The sequence below is a fragment of the Amblyraja radiata genome, chromosome 16 (assembly GCF_010909765.2).
Source record: "Amblyraja radiata isolate CabotCenter1 chromosome 16, sAmbRad1.1.pri, whole genome shotgun sequence".
NCBI classification, from domain to species: domain Eukaryota; kingdom Metazoa; phylum Chordata; class Chondrichthyes; order Rajiformes; family Rajidae; genus Amblyraja; species Amblyraja radiata.
The window spans coordinates 34,909,305-34,923,165 of NC_045971.1; the positions used below are offsets into that span (position 1 = coordinate 34,909,305).

Consider the following 13,861-nt stretch of genomic DNA (forward strand, 5'->3'; position numbering starts at 1 on the left):
ATTCCAAAAGACATCAGGGATGTCAAGAAGCAATTCTGGACAAAGCTAGAGTGATAGAATAACTACACAGACAACCATCGATTGTGACTAGGCTTCAGGCTAAATGTTTTACAAAGCAAAGTCAGCTGGTATCGCTGACAACAACGCATCCCTCCTCGAACAGCTCAATACATTTTATGCTCACATTGAACAGAAGGTCAGGGAAATGCCGCCGGCCTGGATCATCTGAATAACAAGAACATAGTCAGACAGTACAGAAAGATAGACAATCAGACTATTTTTTTCCCCACAATGGAAAAATCAAATAGGAGAGAGCGGAGCTTTGAAGGTGAGAGGGGCAAAGTTTAAAGGAGATGTGCGGTGCAAATTATTTTTATACAGTGTGCCTGGAACATGCTGCCAGGGATGGTAGTTGAGCAAGTACATTAGTGGCATTTAAAATACTTTTGGATAGGTATATAGATATACAGGAAATAGCGGGACGTGGATTATGTATGTAGATAAATAATGGCCATGGCATTATGTTCAGCACATTATGGGCTGAAGGGCCTGTTCTTGTGTTGTACTGGTCTGTTCTATGACACCAATGTTAGATTTCTGTAATATATTTTTTTATTAAAGGTAATCAATTACAATGCTTCAAACAACTTTATATCAAATTAATTCAATTTGCATTAAGTAAAACACTAGTAATACTTATCTACTGTTTTTTTAGAAATAATGATAGAGAAAGAATAGAGAAAGAATAAATCATTAAGAGAGTGATTAAATAATAATTTGATTATATATAAGAAAGAAAAGAGAAACGAAAAAAAAAAAAAAAAAAAAAAAAAACATTTTTAGTAACCACAATATGTATTATTAATAACACTACTACAAGTGATAGTATCAATAAAGACATATATGTAATTCCAATATAAAAATGAATTATTCTCACCAAATCCCGCAGGGTGCACGTCGAGCTGTGTTGCCAAGAACAGCTACTTCTCTAAATACTGTATATATGGAGACCATATCTGTTCAAAAGAATTATACTTGTCCAATAGGACAAATCTAATTCTTTCCAGATGTAACGTCTCCATCATCTCTGTTGCCCACATTTTGGTTGTGGGGGATAATGTTCCCTTCCAAAATTTCAATATGATTTTTTTTCCAATTATTAAACAGTAATCAAAGAAATTTCTTTGATTTACTGTAAGTGATAGATGTAAATCCGGAATTCCAAATATTATTAGCTTTGGGTTAGGGTCCAATTTAACTTTGATGACTTCAGAAATAACTTTAAAGATTTCTGTCCAGTAATAATTCAATTTAGGACATGTAACGAAACTATGTATTAAATTTGCCTCTGCTTTCTTGCACTTATCACAAATAGCGGAGAGATTCGGAAAAATACTATTTAATTTAGTTTTCGAATAATGTAACCTATATAATACTTTAAATTGTATCAGTATATGTCTGGCGTTTAATGAACACCGGTGTATTCGTTGTAGACTTTCTTCCCAGTTTTCTTTTGTTATAGCCAATCCCATTTCATTTTCCCATGCTTGACGATATACTTCCGTTATTGGATTCTCCTTATCCAAAATGATGTTATATATATAGGCTATTAATTTTTCTGTATTTGGATATAAATTAAACAGTTCATCTAACAATCCTGCTTCTTTATTTTTATAATCTTGTGTATTGGATTTAATATAATCTCTAATTTGTAAATACCTAAACAAATGTTGTGGAGACAATCCATAAATATCTTGTAACTCCTGGAATAAAAGAAATTTTCCTTTTCTATACAGATGTTCTATCCTTGTAATTCCTAAATCATCCCATTGTTTAAACCCCCCATCTAATATAGCAGGTTTAAACGATGGATTATTCATAATTGGTAATCTAAATGAGAGATTATCCAAGTGTAGAGTCTTAACTATTTGTTTCCAAATACGTCTATTATTATATATTATTAGGTTGTCTTTATAATATTTTTTTTGTACTTCCGTTGGTGCAAAAATTATCGAACCTACATTGAAAGGTAGACAGTCCTCCTTTTCTATATTTAACCATGTCGGTTCATGATCCATATTTACCCACCAGAAATTCATATTCTTAATCTGAACAGCCCAAAAATAATATAAAAAGTTTGGAAGTGCTAATCCTCCATTTATCTTAGCTTTGCATAGATGTTTTTTATTTATTCTGTGATTTTTATAATCCCAAATAAAGCTATTGACAATATTATCAATTTTTTTTAAAAAGTTTTCGGAAGAAAAAAAGGAATAGCCTGAAACAAATATAACAACTGCGGTAGAAATACCATCTTTATGGCACTTATTCTACCAATCATGGATATAGGCAGTGTTTTCCAATATAAAATATTTTTTCTAAGTTTATCTAATAGTTGAGGATAGTTGGATTTTATTAATGAGTTATGAGTTTTAGTTACGTTAATCCCTAAATATTTAAGTTTGTCTGTAACTACTTTTAATGGGTATTGTTGTAATGTATTAAGATTTATTCCTGTTATTGGCATAATCTCGCTTTTATCCCAATTAATCCTATACCCAGAAAATGCACCAAACTTAGTTATAATGTTTAGCAGGTTGGGAATACTAATTTCCGGTTTTGTAATATAAATCAAAACATCATCTGCATATAAAGAAATTTTATTAATTGTTGTATCAGTATTATAGCCATATATTTCAGGTTCAGATCTAATTTTTTCCGCCAATGGTTCTATCACCAATGCGAACAATAAGGGTGATAACGGACATCCCTGTCTGCATCCCCTAGAGAGTTTGAATTTGGCTGATAAAATTTGGTTAGTCAAAATTCTTGCCATAGGATTCGAGTATAAAATTCTTACCCATTTACAAAATCTATCCCCCAATTGAAACTTTTCCATTATATTAAATAAATACATCCATTCCACCTGATCAAACGCTTTTTCTGCATCTAGTGATATAACCGCTAGTTCCGTATCTCGTATTCTTTTTGAATATATAATATTAAACAAACGTCTGAGATTATGGGATGAGTAACGTTTTGGGATAAAACCTGTTTGATCATAATGTATTAATTTAGAGATCACTAAACTTAATCTCCTAGATAAGACCTTAGTTAATATTTTTTGGTCTGTATTTAAAAGGGCAATCGCTCTATATGATCCAGGATCTTCCAAATCCTTATCTACTTTAGGGATGAGTGTAATTGTGGATTCATTTAAAGATTCTGGTAATTTTCCTTGGTCATATGCATATCTATACATTATTTGTAATCTTGGGGAAATCAGATCTTGAAATTTTTTATAAAATTCTGCACTCAGGCCATCTGGGCCCGCTGCTTTTCCGTTCTTAAGCGAACTAATTGATTCTATAATATCTTTTACTGTTATTTCAGCATTTAACAATTCTCTACCTTCCTGATCTAAGCTATTGATTTGACATTCTTGTAAAAATATTTCCATACTATCTGTTTGTCCTGTTAGTTTTGACGAATAAAGATTTTTATAATATTGTAAAAATCTATCATTAATATCTTTTGGAGTAATTAATATATTTCCATACTCAGATCTAATTCCGTGTATCATCTTCTCATCTTCTAATTTTCTAAGCTGTCGTGCTAGTAATTTTTGTGGCTTATCTCCAAATTCAAAATACACTTGCTTAGTTTGTTGAAAAAGTTTAATCACTTGATTAGAATATATTTTATTTAATCTATATTTTACTGATGCAATTTTATTACTTAACTCTTTGGAAGGCTGTTTTATATTTTCATTATCTAGACGTTTTATCTCATTTTCTAAATTTTGTTCTATTTTTCGATTTTCTTTATTGAGATGTGCTTGTGCGGATATTATTGCGCCACGCATGAATGCCTTAAATGTGTCCCAAAATAGTGATGGAGAAGTTTCAGGATTATCATTAGTTTCAAAAAATAATTTAATCTGATCCATCACATATTTACAACAGTCATTGTCCTTTAATATCTGAGGGTTAAATCTCCAGGTAGTAGTTTTATTAGATATATCTTTTAATTTTATCTTAAATGTTAATGGCGCATGATCCGAGATGATAATATTATGATATTTTGCATCATACGTAAAAGGAAGTAATTTAGAATCTATTAAAAAATAATCTATCCTCGAATAGGTTCCATGTACGGGCGAGAAAAAAGAATATTCTCGTCCGGATGGGTTATCTAACCTCCAGATGTCTTTAATATTAGATGTATTGATAAAAGCATTTATGAATTTACTTGATTTCGAGGCAGCTTTCCTTTTTGCGGATGATCTATCTAGATAATTATCTAAAGTACAATTTAAATCACCTCCAATTATTAAATTGTGTTGAGTGGATATAGGAATATTATTAAATATTTTCTTAAAAAATAATGGATTATCAAAATTAGGGGCATATATATTCATTAAAATTACCTTTTTTGAATATAATTCCCCTGTAATTATTACATATCTGCCTTCTTTATCCTCTATAATAGAACTTTGTATGAAAGGTATACCTTTGCGAATAATTATTGCAACTCCTCTAGATTTATGAATAAATGTAGAATGATACACCTTAGAAATCCATTTAGCTGTTAATCTATGTTGAGCATCTTTTTTAAGATGAGTCTCTTGAAGGAAAATGACATCTGTCTTCAATCTGTTCAACTGAGCTAATACCTTTCCCCTTTTAATTGGTTCATTAATGCCTTTTACATTCCAACTGCAGAAGGTTACTCCATCACCCCCAGTCTTCACCTTTATATCATGCATTTTACTATTAGGGCGGCTTTTTTTGGAGTAGCCTTCTTGACTCACCCAGCTCCCCGTTGCACCCGGACATCAATCCAATGAGAATTTCTTTCCACCTTAATCCACATCTATGTCTTCTTAAACTAAATACACAATATCCTTCACATCTACATTCAAATAATATATAATATAAGATCAATAAAAAACAAAAACAATAAGAAATATCAATAATAAAAAAAAAGTAAAGGGTGTTAATAGGGTGCTCAGAAAAAAAAGAAACTACACTTGTATAGTGTGTAGTATGTGAAGGTGAAAGCCACACTAACGTGGCCATTAATCTAAAGACTTCCGTTTTTTTAATAAAAAAAAGATGTTGATTATACCAGCTCCTATCTCAAATGCTATATATATTGGGGTGGGGTACTAACTTTATATACTTAGTACTTAGTAATTATTTCTATTATTCATATTACTATTTGCTAATTACTAATATCAATTGTATTTAATACTATAATATGTAATACTATTATCATGGAATAATTAAATATTTTCTAATAATTAATACAGAACTACTACTAAATGCCCATTATTCCACTTCCTTCTAAGTGAGTATTTCATAACCACAGGTCGATGATAAAAGTTCAGTCCTCTCCTTCTCCCTCGGGTTCTTCCTCCGCATCTTCTCTCTCTTCATCTTCTGGCTTCTGCTGTATGCCTCGGGCGAATTTCAATGCTTCAGTATGCTTAACGAAACGATATTCCTTGTCATCATAAGTTACTCTCAGTATTGCTGGGTACATCAAGCCATATCTCAGATTCTTAGTATTCTGTACATTCCTCAGAATACCTTTTGTTTCTTTAAATAGAGCTCTTTTCTTGGCCACTTCTGCAGGGAAGTCTCTAAAAATACTGATGTTGTCTCCCTCGTATTTCAGGTTTCTCTTTTTTATTATTATCTTCATCATTTCTTCGAAGACATGGTCAAAGGCCACTTTTACAATCATTTGTCTGGGCGATGAACCTATCCCAGGGGCCCGTCTTAGAGCCCTATGTGCACGGCTCAACAGGGGTTCATGATCCAAATTCAAGATATCCATTAAAAGTTTTGCAACAAATTTTCGAGGATCTTGACTCCCCTCACGACCTTCGCTCAGACCAACTATACGCAAATTTTTACGGCGTTGGCGTCCCTCCAGATCGATACATTTCTCGTTTGTTTTATGTAATAATTCTAAGAGGCGTTTGTTCTCGGCACGGAGTTTTTCGGTCTCCTTAGTATTCACTTCAGCAATTTTAGTTAGCTCTTTAATTGCTTCGCCTTGTTGGTCTAGCGAAATTATAGTAGGATCTATCTTGTCATCCAGCTTTCTTTCCATCCCAGCAGCTATTTCCTTTACATCCTCAATTTGAGTTTGTAACTCGGCATTAGCCTTTTCCTTCCACTCATCCATCATACTTTTTACCGTCGTTATAACTTGTTTTATTAAGTCTTCTTTATCTTCTTTATTTTTCTCGTGAGACACCAGCATATCCGCTTTTAAACTTTTTATCTCCTCCATATACTCCTTCCTCTGCTTCTTTATCTCCTCCATATACTCCTTCCTCTGCTTCTTTATCTCACCTAGAATGGTAGTCTTAAGTTCCTCCATTTCAGCTTTCCTCTGTGAGATATCTTCTTGAGAAGCAGCAGTTGCACCCGAGCTGAGGCCAGTTTCCCTTCTCGTAGCTTTTTTTCCAGCGGTGGGAGTGGGGGAGCGCTGGGTCATAATTTCTTCTTAAAATCGCGCGCCTGATGACGTCACGCACCTTTTAAACGCTGCCGGAGCCGTTCACAATCGATCTCCTGTGGTAAGTGCGTTTGTTTGACCCTTTTACCCCCGTTTTAAATTCAGTTTTTTTCGGAGCTGTAATGGCGCGATTCCACTCACATCGTGGCGCCAACCGGAAGTCAGATTTCTGATTATTGACTATAGCTCTGCTATCAACACCATAATTTTTGATTTGATTTGATTTAATTTATTGTAATTGTCTTCAATTAAGAGACAATGAAATTCTCTTTCCCTTACAGTCATACAAAAAAAACAACACAAAAAACCCCACAAAAACACATGAACACAGTAGTCCACAACACAAACATCCCCACAGCGGCACCAAAGTTCCACACTGTGAGGGAAGGAACCAAAGTCCAGTCAACCTCCTCACTGATGTTCCCCAATGTTCACCCGTGGTCGGGGCCTCCCGAGCACCCTGTAGTCGCCGCTATGGGTGGTCCGATGTTCAGGCCCTCTCGCCGGGAACGATGGAACCCCGATGTTGAATGGGAGAACATCCTCAGCGGCCTGGATCTCTGAATCGGCCACCTCCCACCGGAGTCCGCGGCTCCCGATGTCCACAGGCCGCGCACGCTGGGTGGAGATTCGTGCTGGCGACCCCTGGCAAAGGGTCCCAGGACTCCGCGATGTTAAAGTCAGCGCCGCCCGCATTGGGAGCTCCGCACCCACAGTTCTGCAATGTTATAGCAGCGGCCCAACACTCCGGAGCACCAAGCGGTGATCCCAGGTAAGGCCTCGCCCGCTCCGCGATGTATCGAGCGCAGCGCCGCCGCCGCTGAAGCTCTGGTCCGGTCCCGGCAGGAAAGGCCGGGGTGGGGGGGGGGGGGGGGGGGGGGGAGGGGGGCAAGGACGCGACTCGGATAATAGCCGCATCCTCGCCAGGGAGTGACTGAAGGACGGTTTCCCCCTTACCCTACCCGCTTCCCCCCACATAAAATAATGAAAAAAACTAAAAAAGCACACTCTAAACATAACAAAAATAGACAAAGACAACCAGACCATGGGTGGAGGCAGCCAGTAACAGCACCACCGGATGTCCAAACAAACTCAGTTTCAAACACGTAGACCTAGGAGTCAGCACACCTCTCCAAAACTTCACTCCGTCACCCACTGATCACAATCAATAAGCATTGGTGACAAAACAGCCTCCACCATAATTCTCAACACTGGTGCCCTGGACCTGGCAACTTGAAGCAATCATAAATATCCACAGTTGTCTCTGTTTCCACAGATCATATTGACTGGTTGCATCATGGCCTGGTTCAGCAACTCAAATGCCCAGCAATGAAGGAGATTACAGTGAGTGGTGGACATTGCTCAATCCATCAAGGGGACTGATTTCCCCACCAGTGAAGTGATCTATAGGCACCCAGCATCAAAGACACACACCACCCTGGTCACACTCTCATAGTCACAGTCACAGAGTGATACAGTCTGGAAACAGGCCCTTTGGCCCAACTCGCCCACACCGGCCAACAATGTCCTAGCTACCCTAGTCCCACTTGCCTGTGCTTGGTCCATATCCCTCCAAACCTGTCCTATCCATGTACCTGTCAAACTGTTTCTTAAACAATGGGATAGTCCCAGCCTCAACTACCTCCTCTGGCAGCTTGTTCCATACTCCCACCACCCTTTGTGTGAAAATGTTACCCCTCGGATTCCTATTGTATCTATTCCTCTTCATCTTGAACCTATGTCCTCTGGTCCTAGATTCCCCTACTCTGGGTAAAAGACTCGGTGCATCTACCTGATCTGTTCCTCTCATGATTTTGTACACCTCTATAAGATCTCCCCTCATCCTCCTGCGCTCCATGGAATAGAGACCCAGCCTACTCAACCTCTCCCTATAGCTCACACACTCTAGTCCAGGCAATATCCTTGTAAATCTTTTCTGAACCCTTTCAAGCTTGACAATATCTTTCCTATAACATGGTGCCTAGAACGGAACGCAATATTCTAAATGCGATCTCACCAACGTCTTATACAACTGCAACATGACCTCCCAACTTCTATACTCAAATCTCTGACTGATGAAAGCCAAAGTGCCAAAAGCCTTTTTGACCACCTTATCTACCTGCAACTCGACCTTCAAGGAACTGTGCACCTGTACTCATAGATCCCTCTGCTCTACAAAACTACCCAGAGGCCTACCATTTACTGTGTAGGTCCTGCCCTTGTTCAACGTCCCAAAATGCAACACCTCACACTTCTCTGTATTAAATTCCATCAACCATTCCTCCATCCACCTGGCCAATCAATACAGAATTTCTGGAGTATGGTGTACAATTTTGGTCGCCTAATTATAGGAAGGATGTCAACAAAATAGAGAGAGTACAGAGGAGATTTACTAGAATGTTGCCTGGGTTTCAGCAACTAAGTTACAGAGAAAGGTTGAACAAGTTAGGGCTTTATTCTTTGGAGCGCAGAAGGTTAAGGGGGGACTTGATAGAGGTTTTTAAAATGATGAGAGGGATAGACAGAGTTGACGTGGAAAAGCTTTTCCCACTGAGAGTAGGGAAGATTCAAACAAGGGGACATGACTTGAGAATTAAGGGACTGAAGTTTAGGGGTAACATGAGGGGGAACTTCTTTACTCAGAGAGTGGTAGCTGTGTGGAATGAGCTTCCAGTGAAGGTGGTGGAGGCAGGTTCGTTTTTATCATTTAAAAATAAATTGGATAGTTATATGGATGGGAAAGGAATGGAGGGTTATGGTCTGAGCGCAGGTATATGGGACTAGGGGAGATTATGTGTTCGGCACGGACTAGAGGGGTCGAGATGGCCTGTTTCCGTGCTGTAATTGTTATATGTTATATGTTATATGTTATAGATCCTGATGCAATCATTCACAACCATCTTCACTATCTGCAAAACCACTAACTTTTGCATCATCAGCAAACTTGCTAATATTGCCCTGTATGTTCTCATCCAAATCATTGATATAGTTGACAAACAGTAACGGGCCCAGCACCGAACCCTGAGGCACACCACTAGTCACAAGCCTCCAGCCTGAGAAGCAACCTTCCACCATTACCAGATGCTTCCTGCCTCAGCACCAGGGTTGGAATCACAGCCCTAGCTACCACTCAATCTTGTTGTGTCATCCGCTCACAAGAGGGTGCACCTGTTTTCAATAGGTATAGCCACCGGGGGCTCCTGCACTCCACGTTTACGCCTCTTTCTTCGTTCTTCCTTTATCCTTGTGTGACAACCTCACTGTCGGTCTTGTCCAGGAAACTCTCGTTTTCCCAGATGACCCTGAGGTCATCCAACTGCTGCTGCAGTTCCCCGACACGTTCATTCAGGAGCTGCACCTGGACACAATTTCTGCAGGTGGAGTTTCCAGAAGCACCAGCAGTGTGACCCGACTTCCCACATCCTGCAGGAAACACATTGAACCAACTTGCCTGCCGTTTCACTCCTGCCATCATGAAGATGATCAGGGGTCTGAAAACCATGACCTCCAGGTTCAAGAACACTCTTGAACACTACACAATGCTAACCTCATTTTTGAGCTTCCATGGCGTGTTTTTGCTATTTTTACACTAGTATTTTAGTTGTTAATTTATTGAATTTTAGTTTATTATATATTATCTATGTGTATTGAATTTACAGGCTTATTATGCTGCTGCAATTAAGAAGTCCATTGTTCCACTGTCATTATAAATGACAATTAAACACTCTTAACGCTCAGCCCCTTACTATACTCCCTATACACTCACAACTGTGTGACCAAATTCGGCTCTAACTCCATTTACAAGTTTGCAGATGAGAACACTGCAGTGGGCCGTATCTCCATCAATGAGGAGACAGAGTATAGGAAAGGGATACCAAACTTAGTGGCACAGTGCCAAGGCAACAACCTCTCCCTCACTGTCAGCAAATCCAAACAACCGATCATTAGCTTCAGGAAGCAGAGTGCAGTTCAGGCTACATGGTGTTGAAGTTCCTGGTACAACCACATTAACACTGCTGCCAAGATAGCACACACACCAACAGCAGGCTATGGAAATTCAGCATTGCTCCAATGATTTTTACAACTTTCTACAGATGCACGAGTAGAAATTGTTGGGGGGGAGAGAGAGATGGAGGGGGGGGGGAGAGAGATGGGGGGGGGGGGGGAGAGAAGGGGGGGGAGAGAAAGTGGGGGGGAGAGAGAAGGGGGGGGAGAGAGAAGGGGGGGGGAGAGAAGGGGGGGGAGAGAGAAGGGGGGGAGAGAACGGGGGGGAGAGAGAAGGGGGGGAGAGAGAAGGGGGGCAGAGCGAAGGGGGGGAGAGAGAAGGGGGGGAGAGAAGGGGGGGAGAGAAGGGGGGGGAGAGAAGGGGGGGGGAGAAGGGGGGGGAGAGAAGGGGGGGCAGAGAAGGGGGGGGAGAGAAGGGGGGGGAGAGCGAAGGGGGGAGAGAGAAGGGGGGAGAGAGAAGGGGGGAGAGAGAAGGGGGGGAGAGAAGGGGGGGAGAGAAGGGGGGGAGAGAAGGGGGAGGAGGGGGAGAGGTGGGACGAAGGGAGGGGGGAGGGGGGAGGGGTTAGGGGTGAGAGGGGGGTATGGATGGAGGAGTGACGTCAGCAGCTGGTAAGAACCGTTTAGATCTTAAAAATTGAGTTGTGTTTGAGTTTTGTGATCAATTTTACACAAAATCTGGGGAAATAATTGACCAATGAGTGGATGTGCGAATGTAAAAGTAAAATCGCTAGCGAAAAGGTAAAAATCACGGCGTTTTTGCGTCTGGTTTGCGCAGAGTTACGAATCAAATGCAAAACACCATACACCCACACACGCACACACACACACAGTGTTTTAAAAGTATATAGATAGATAGATGTGAAGGGAAGACAAATGGTCACTCCCCCCTTCATACCACCAACATTTAGTCAAATAGTCTGACGTGCAAGGAGTTGTGATTGTGGAATGTCCCACAACTAGTGACCTGCTTGTATCTTGATTACTGCATCTTCTTATTAGGTTGAGATGTCCAGTTCCAAAACAAAAAATAAGAACGTTTGAAATACAGATTGACTGCACGAAAGATAGAAAACAGAGTTAAAAAGAACACAAATCTGAAAACTAAGGCGGGAAGCATTTGACAAAGTCAAATTAATATTTTGGCAGTAGCGGAACATTCCGAAAAGACAGAAATATCCCAGAAAGATCCCACAGCACTGTGGCACAGCAAGTAGAGTTGCTGCCTCACAGCATCAGAGACCTGGGTTTGATCACAACCTCAAGTACTACCTGTGTGAAGTTTGCACTCTGTGACATCTAGATTCTCTGGTTTCCTCCCACATTTGTTAATTAATTAGCAGGTTTGTGGGTTAATTAGCCTATTTAAAAAAAAATTTGCCCATTATGTAGGTAGTGAATGAGAAAGTGTAATGACATAAAAATAGTGTGAATGGATGATCATTGGTCAATGTGGACTCGGTGGGCTGAAGGGCCTATTTCTATGCTGTATTTCTAAACTAAAATAATCTCACACAATCATGCTATTGCCAAGTCCACCCAGTCCCAAGAGGGTAGATATCCATGTAAAGCCATTTCCCTTTCTCAGACATTGACACAACTGCTTTTATCTTTCTGTTAGAACAGTGTAGCTCATAAACAGGCCCTTTGGCCCACAATGTCTGTGTTGAACATGATGCATTAAACATTAAACTAATCTCCTCTAGTTATACATGTTCCATATCCCTCCATGACCTATGTATCCATGTGCTTATCTAAAAGCCTCTTGACGATGTATTCAAGAGTTAGATATAGCTCTTTGGGCTAACGGAATCAAAGGACATGGAGATAAAGCAGGAACAGGGTACTGATTCTGGATGATCAGCCATGATCATATTGAATGGCTCGAAGGGCCGAATGGTTTACTCCTGCAACAACTTTCTATGTTTCTATGGATGCCATTATTGTATTTGTTTGAATTCAAAGGCATTCATTCTCTGAATTTTCTGCCCTCACTGAGATGGTCAGATCGTTAAGATGGAGAATTATTTGAGAGATTGAGGAATTGATGGTCTTTGGGAACCAGCATAGAACAGGAGTTAGAATAGGAATTAATGGGTCCTTTTCAGAATGGCAGGCAGTGACTAGTAATGCCGCAAGACTCGGTGCTGGAACACCAGTTATTTACAATATATTAACGATTTATATTATACAATATATTATACAAAATATTAACGAAGGAATTAAATGTAACATCTCCATGTTTGCGGATGACACAAAGCTGGATGGCAGTGTGAGCTGCGAGGAGGATGCTATGAGGCTGCAGGGTGACTTGGATGGGTTGGATGAGTGGGCAGATGTATGGCAGATGCAGTAAAAGGTGGATAAATGTGAGATTATCCACTTTGGTGGCAAGAACCGGAAGGCAGATTATTATCTGAATGGTGTCAGATTAGAAAAGGGGGAGGTGCAACGGGACCTGGGTGTGCTTGTACATCAGTCACTGAAAGTAAGCTTGCAGGTACAGCAGGCAGTGAAGCAAACTAATGGCATGTTGGCCTTCATTGCGAGAGGAATTGAGTTTATGAACAAGAGGTCCTGCTGCAATTGTACAGGGCCCTGTTGAGACCGCAGCTGGAGTGCAATTTTATGCAATTTTGGTCTCCTAATTTGAGGAAGGACATTATTGCTATTGAGGGAGTGCAGCGTATGTTCATCAGGTTAATTCCCGGGGTGGCTGGACTGACATATGATGAAAGAATGGATCGGCTGGGCTTGTGTTCACTGGAATTTAGTAGGATGAGAGGGCATGTTATAGAAACATATCAAATTCTTAAGGGATTGGATAGGCTGGATGCATGACATGTTTTCCAATGTTGGGGGAGTCCAGAACCACGGGTCACAGATTAAGAATAAGGGTTAGGCCATTTAGGACTGAGATAAGGAAAAACGTCTTCACCCAGACAGTTGTGAATCTGTGGAATTCTTTGCCACAGAAGGCAGTGGAGGCCAATTCACTGGATGTTTTCAAGAGAGTTCGATATATGTAGCTCTTGGGGCTAAAGAAATCAAGGGATATGGTGGAAAAAGCAAGAACGGGGTACTGATTTTAAATGATCAGCCATGATCATGGCGGTGTTAGCTCAAAGGGCCAAATGGCCTACTCCTGCACCTATTTTTCAATATTTCTAGGAGTTGAGTCGAGCAAAGATCTGTTTCAGTTTAGTTTATTGTCACGTGAATAGATTTTGTTGCGTGCTAACAAGCAGCAGAAAAACAATACATGATTACAATGGCACTGAAGAAAGCGAATGGTATGTTAGCATTCATAGCAAAAGGATTTGAG

At 40.0% G+C, this 13,861-nt stretch overlaps 1 protein-coding gene across 1 annotated transcript in view; it reads right to left on the reverse strand.

Moving 5' to 3' along the window:
• Positions 1 to 13,861, reverse strand: part of LOC116982116 (myosin light chain kinase, smooth muscle-like) — a 91,198-nt gene that overhangs the window by 58,168 nt on the left and 19,169 nt on the right. The gene's annotated exons all lie outside the window — the stretch shown is intronic.